A 7,030-nucleotide genomic window follows, 5' to 3' on the forward strand; every position below is an offset into this window, starting at 1 on the left:
TATTTGCTATAGATTATTGTTATTAGTGAATGAAAAAGTTTTGATCTACTGATATTGGTGAGACTTATATGGAGGTATATTAGTTTTTTATTGGTGTTTGTCGGTGGCAAGTATAGAAGTGTGACATTAAAACAGTGGTGGGCACCACATAAAATTATACTTACCTTACGTAAATAAGGCCCGGTTCCCTTTTCCCTCCCTCCTCCCTCTCTCTCTCCACATTAAAAAACGGCTTTGTGCCTAATTTGCTCAGTGGGGAAGCAAATAAATAGCCTTACCTTACGTAGGAGTAACGGTGATCATTACGGTCGTTCCCCCAGAATGAGGCCCATCCATTGCACTGCGGTTGGGTTGACCTTTGCGATCGTCCCAAATGTGGACGACTCGGACGTGCTATTTTTAAGTGTGGGGTCTGCGTACGCGCTTACCCTGATAATCCAATCAAAATCAGAAATCCTTTCCTGTTTCTTCCAAGTACATCTCACTCGTAGGTCTGTACTCCCTCCGCTTAATCACCCTTAATCTCTGTAATACCAAGAAATACTCCATTTCTCTCGACCAGTTTATTATCCACTTCAATTCCAACGTTCTGATTGTATCTAATTTGCATTTAAATTGTAATGATAGCGCTGCTCTTTCGTTTCAGTAACTTTTATATAGACTCTTTCGTTCCAATTTCGTGATCTAATTTTTGTATGTACTCACGCATGCGCTTAGCAATTAATCAATAAAGCAGAGCGCCATTATTCAGTTCCCTTCTTATTAACCAAACACACGTGTTCCAATCTTATTCTTACACATCCATGCACAACACAGCATGACATGGTGGCAGCGATATTATCATACAACACACAATCTTATAACGTCACAGACAATTTTAAAAAATGGTAAAACAGCGAGTAAAAGAAAGCAACAAAAAAAACGATTTTCGCTTGATGAACTTTTTTTTCCAACAACCCACGCCATACAAATTAGCTGTTCCTTTTTTCTTCACACTTTCTTATCGCCGTAGCCACAGTTTCATTACAAGTCCCTAGTTTTGATTGGTGCACGACATGTATTGCCGAATCATTCAAACTATTTCGACAACGAATGGAACTTTACTTCACAGTCAAAGCGACGAAACACGAGGATAAAGCCCCTCTAATACTTCTCGCGACCGGCAAAGACGGTTTACGCCGGTATAATAGTTGGTCGATGTCGGATGATGATCGCAAGGATCCACAAATAATATTTGCTGCTTTTTTGGAGCAGCTAGAACCGGCAACAAATCACCGCGTTTGTAGACTGGAACTCGGAAAATACCAGCAGAGACAAAATGAAACAACCGACATCAACAGATGTCGACTATTGACAAAAAAATGCGATTTCAGTGCCGACAAATTAAACGAACGCCTCGTCGAGTTACTAATTGCCAGCACACCAATACTCGAACTGCAAAAAGAACTGTTAAACAAACCTAAGGGTTACAGAATCGAGGAAGCTGTTAGATTAGCCCGTTCACACGAGGCTTCAGGAGTGTATGTCAACCAGCTCCACCAGTTACAGGAATCACCACAGATAGCCGCAATAAGCCGTGGTACAAACCAGTGGCAAGGGATTGACCAAAAACGCGGACAACCCTGCAAAAATTGTGGACGCATTTACCGTTTTGGCAAAGAACACTGCCCTACCAAAAATGATATATGCCACACATATGGCAAAACAGGTCACTGGGCTACAGTTTGCATCTCAGGGAAGCACAACACCGAGAGACAACAAGGAAGGCCCTGACATAACAGTCATAACCAACAACGGGAGTTTGTCAAGAAAATAAACAGCGTCGCGTAACACGATGACCAAGCCATGACTGACATAGGCACGGCAATGGAGAACCTCACCTTTAGCTCCATCACAACTAACAGCGGAAAGTCAGCAAACATGAAAGATCCTCGAAATGAGACATTTGTTGATCTAAGCATTAAGCTAAGGGACCACCCAGGCACTCGTACCTTCACCCTGAAAGTAGATTCAGGGGCACAAGTAAATACATTACCTATCCGCATATTCCGCAACATGTGCCCTAGCAGTATAGACGAAGCTGGAAACCCAATGCCCGGATCACTTACCTCAACACAATGTCTGTTAACAGCTTACAACAATACAAGGATAAACTGTTATGGCACCACAACTTTTAGGTGCAAGTATAAAACCCCCCATGGCTGGTTACCCAATTCTATGTGGTTGATGTACCAGGAGCAGCCATATTGGGCATACCAACATCAGTGGCTCCTAGGGTAGTGACAACGAACTGTGCCATCTCAGCCCAGCACCAACTCATCAATAGTGTAGTTACCTAATGCATCTATACCCTGAGAGATTTGACTGTATTGGTGAATTTCGGAACACTCACAAGCTTGTTGTCAACCCCAATGTACCATGCCACATAGACCCACAGAGAAGGACACCTATAGCCAAGCGCGGACAAATCAAATCGGAACTCGAAAAGACAGTGTACGACAGCGGATCCTCTGCTAAACCAGCTCATCACAGGATGGCCAGAGACAATCAAACAGCTGCCCACTGACATTAGAGTGTTCTGGGGCCTAAGAGAACCAAATTCCAACTGTCGAGGAGCTCAACCACCGATTTGCTGAAGCAAAATTCTTCTCAAAGTTCGACTCTAAGTCTGCGTACTGGCCTATAAAGCTCGACCCTGAAAGTCAACCGCTAACAATTTTCCAAACACCATTTGGAAGGTTTTGTTTTGAATGACTGCCATTCGGTTTGGGTGTCAGTCAGGACATCTACCAACTTGAGATGGACAGAATACTCGAGAAATGCACTGGTGCTTGTGGTATAGCTGACGATATCACCATATATGGGTCGACAGAGCAGGAACATGATGAAAACCTAAGACGTTTCATGAAGGTCGCTACCGAAGAAGGCCTTACCTTGAACTCGGAGAAGTGCAAGATCAAATGCTGTGAAATATCCTTTTTTGGAAATCTGTACACATATACCGGATTAAAACCAGACCCGGCGAATGTACGTGACCTACAGAAAATGCCTGAACCACGTAACAAGACGGAACTGCAACAATTCTTGAGTATGATGACATACCTCTCTCGTTTTGTCAAGGACTTCAGTTCCAAGACAGCAGTGTTGCGTGACCTATTACGCAAGGACTCTGATTTCCAGTGGGAACCACACTATGAGGAAGCTTTCAAAAAGATAAAAAGTAAAGTATTCGAAACGTCCCTGCTCCACTATTTTTACCCAAAAAACCGATATACATGCACTTTGATGCGAGTTTACATAGAATCGGTGCAGCTCTGCTACAACCAGATGAGGATGGCAATCTATCGCCTCTCACATATGCTAGCAAGAGCCTCACACAGACAGAACAGAGATACGCATGTATCGAACGTGAGCTACTGGCCATCGTATTTGGCACACAGAGGTTCCACACATACCTTTATAGCCATAATTTTCAAGTCGTCACTGACCACAAACCCCTCACTTTGATCATTGACAAACCGCTTACCTCAGCCCCGGCACGTCTGCAAAGAATGTTAATAAAACTCCAAGGATACAACTTCAGGCTCACATGACAACATATTGGCTGATGGATTATCGCGCCTACCACCATCTTGTAATGCGGCCCCTATGGAACTTGATGTCCGGGTTGATACAGTTCGTTTTTCCACTAATTACATCGAACAGCTAAGACAGTGTACGTCAGCGGATCATCTGCTTAACCACCTGAGATCATCATCACGGGATGGCCAGAGACAATCTAGCAGCTGCCCACTGACATTACAGTGTTCTGGGGCATAAGAGATCAGCTCTCAATTGTCCTCAAAGGACAGCAAATAGTCATCCCCCAGCCACTTCAAAAAGACATATTAGAACAGCTACATGCTTCTCGTTTAGGACAAGAGAACATAAAACTCCTTGCCAAGAACACTGTTCACTGGGTAAACATAAACAAAGACATTGAACAATTCACAAAGTCATGCAGTATCTGTCGACAGCATCGGCCCTCTCAAATGCAAGAGCCGCTAATGCAACATGACATCCCAACAAAGCCATGGGACGTAGTTGGCACAGACCTGTTTGATCTCCACGGAAGTCAATGTTGATCATAGCTGACTATTACTCAAAGTATCCTATAGTCAAACGCCTACCTGATCATTCACCAAGCAGTGTCATAGTGAACATCACACGCCAAACCTTCTCAGAGTTTGGCATACCATCAAAGATAGTTAGCGATAACGGACCACACTGTTCAAGTTATCTCTACCGCGAATTAGCCAAAGAATGGGGCTTCTATCATGAGACCACGTCACCTCGGAGACACCAGGGGAATGGCTCCATAGAACGTCAAATAAGGACTATCAAGAATATTCTCAAGAAAGCCAAACAGTTGGGAACAACTCCTGAGACTGCACTGCTGCACTGTCGCTGCAGCCCAATTTCAAGTGTCATACCAAGCCCTGCACAACTACTCATAGGTAGACGAATCCAATCTCCACTGATCACCAAAATCAGAAACGACAAGCATGATCAGTATCAGATATACAGCGCATTCCAACAACGCCAACAGAACCAAAAGAGGTATTTTGACCGACATGCACTTAAGGAAGATCTATCAACCCTATACCATATTCAACGAGTAAGGGTACAGAATCTTTTGTCTGGAAGCTGGGACCCAGCGACTGTAGTATCCCAGGTAGATGGTCACCGCTCCTATCTCCTGGAGAATGTCAATGGGCATGTGCTGCGAAGAAACCGACAACACATAAAAAGTATTCCAGTGACGCCTACCTCACAAATGTCGCAAGACCTCCCCAACACAGCTCCACAAAAATTTGTGACGTCTGTGGATCCACTTGTGTGTGTGCATCCCCAAACATACCAAATGACACTCAAAAACGTACCCGTAGTGGTAGGGTGGTACGACCACCATCAAAAATGAACTTATGGTGAGCAAACACTCATAACCTCCCAGCAAACATCTCATGGGGCAGAATAATCCCCTGCTTCGCTGTAGCTGTTCAGACAGTCTACCTTGAACCAGCTTTTCCATTTTCTTTTTGTTTTACATACCTAAGTCATCTTTGTTTCCAGAGAAAGGGAGATGTAATGATAGCGCTGCTCTTTCGCTTCAGTAACTTTTATATAGACTCTTTCGTTCCGGTTTCATGATCTAACATTTGTATGCACTCATGCATGCGCATAGCAATTAATCATTATTTAATACACTTCTTACCACACGTGTTCTAATCTTATTCTTACAATCCATGCACAACACAGCATGACAGGGGTCAAAATGTTCATACATTTTGAGCATCGGAATTCATTTTGCCCGTACCTATAATTACATTATGAAACTTGCAACTTATTGTTATCAAAACTTATTGTCATCAAAACTTATTGTTATCAAAACTTATTGTCATCAAAACTTATTGTTATCAAAACCGATGCAGTTAATCTTATGCTGATCTTCTCTTATAATTTCAAACTTAATTTGCAAATTAGCATTCCTGTTTAAAAATCCAATCAGCACTCAGCGAACAGCAATAAAACTGCAGTACATGTTTCTTGTCATTTTTATAGTTTGTATATTTCTTTCTACTAGTCCATTGGATTATGAATAGTTCGAACTTGTCGTGATGTGTTTGAAATCCCAATCTTTAGCAAAAAATTGTTTAAATTTTGATGATACGAACTCAGGTCCATTGTCGCTGATCACTATTTGTGGAAAACGAAATTTTTTATTTTCTTGATCACTATGCGTGATTTACAGTCATCAAGTTTGTGGATATCAAAGTATAAACATATAAATACATAACAAGCGTCCTAACCACTAGACAAACGGTTTAAGGGATCTTGGGTCCCGTTCTCTCGTCTCTTAACACTCGTAATATCTCTTTCTCTTCGTCGTAAACTTCTTCTCTTCATTAGTAAAATGGGCACGTCATCACCAGGGTACCAGTATCCCTCAAGTAAAGTGTCAAAGTCAAATCCTCTTCTTCTCCCTCCCTTATGTAACAGATATCAAAGTATCTCGTTGTGTAGTCTATTATTACTACATATGCTTTATTGTATGAATAAAAAAATGTCTGTCGCTACTTTCGTCCATGGTGTTACTGGTATTTCATGGTGTATTAGAAATTCTGACGGTTGTTGGTTTCTATGGTTTAAACAGTGTTTGCATATGTGCCTATCATTTCTGTTATCTGATGATTTATGTTGATCCAATATATGACTTCTGTAGCAGAAACAACTGGAACTTTTTTCCATTCATGAATCAATGCCTCTCCCCTGTGCTATTTGGGCACGTATTGACCAATCAAGGACACGGCGTATTGATCCTTTCTATCCCCTTTTCCTTCGCTCTCTCCACCTCGGTGTTATTTCTGCCGGCTTTGACGATTTCACTGGAATAACTATCGGGATAGCACTAGGCAGCTGGAGTCCAACTTCTGACAAGGAACATATCACCTTCTTCTTGATAAACCTTTGCTGTATTACCTTTTATGAAGTTGTTGTGTTCGTCATTTCAAAAACTTGTATTGAATTATTTATTTTCTTAGGTTGTGCCCTAAAAGAATAAACCCCCAAAATGATGACCCCCTCGTGATATACAAGCAATTCTGAATGACAAGCATTTTCTTCATTTTTTGTAAAACAGGACACATCACAGAAAAACCAGCGAGCTAAAATTCGTCCCGCAAAAGCGAACATTTCAACAAAGAAAAACAACAAGTGAACTACTACTGACAAGAATCTGAACAAGCAACAATGACTTTTTCCTAATGGACCTCGTTTTGAATCCCCTTTTTCCTCGTTTTTCCAGAACTCTACCAGGACGAAAATTGCTCAAAACATTTTCTTAAATAAAAAAGTGACTAAAACATTTTTTTTGTTTTGGCTAAGGACGCAAGCATGCACACGGGCATACACACCCAAGCAATAGACAATCTGCTATTACTAGTCATCACACGTAAACGATACAGAAAAGAGAACTTGTTCATATATATAT

The 7,030-nt window shown here is 41.7% G+C and overlaps 1 non-coding gene across 1 annotated transcript; it reads left to right on the forward strand.

The window, feature by feature from the left end:
* The first annotated feature begins 270 nt into the window (after nucleotides 1-270).
* Nucleotides 271-433, forward strand: LOC145271627 (U1 spliceosomal RNA). The gene has a single exon (XR_013866031.1). It is a non-coding gene; the product is annotated as a U1 spliceosomal RNA (small nuclear RNA).
* The last annotated feature ends 6,597 nt before the right edge of the window (nucleotides 434-7,030 follow it).

The sequence above is a fragment of the Euprymna scolopes genome, chromosome 46, assembly GCF_053919585.1.
Source record: "Euprymna scolopes isolate OS-2025 chromosome 46, ASM5391958v1, whole genome shotgun sequence".
In the NCBI taxonomy this organism is placed as follows: Eukaryota; Metazoa; Mollusca; class Cephalopoda; order Sepiida; family Sepiolidae; genus Euprymna; species Euprymna scolopes.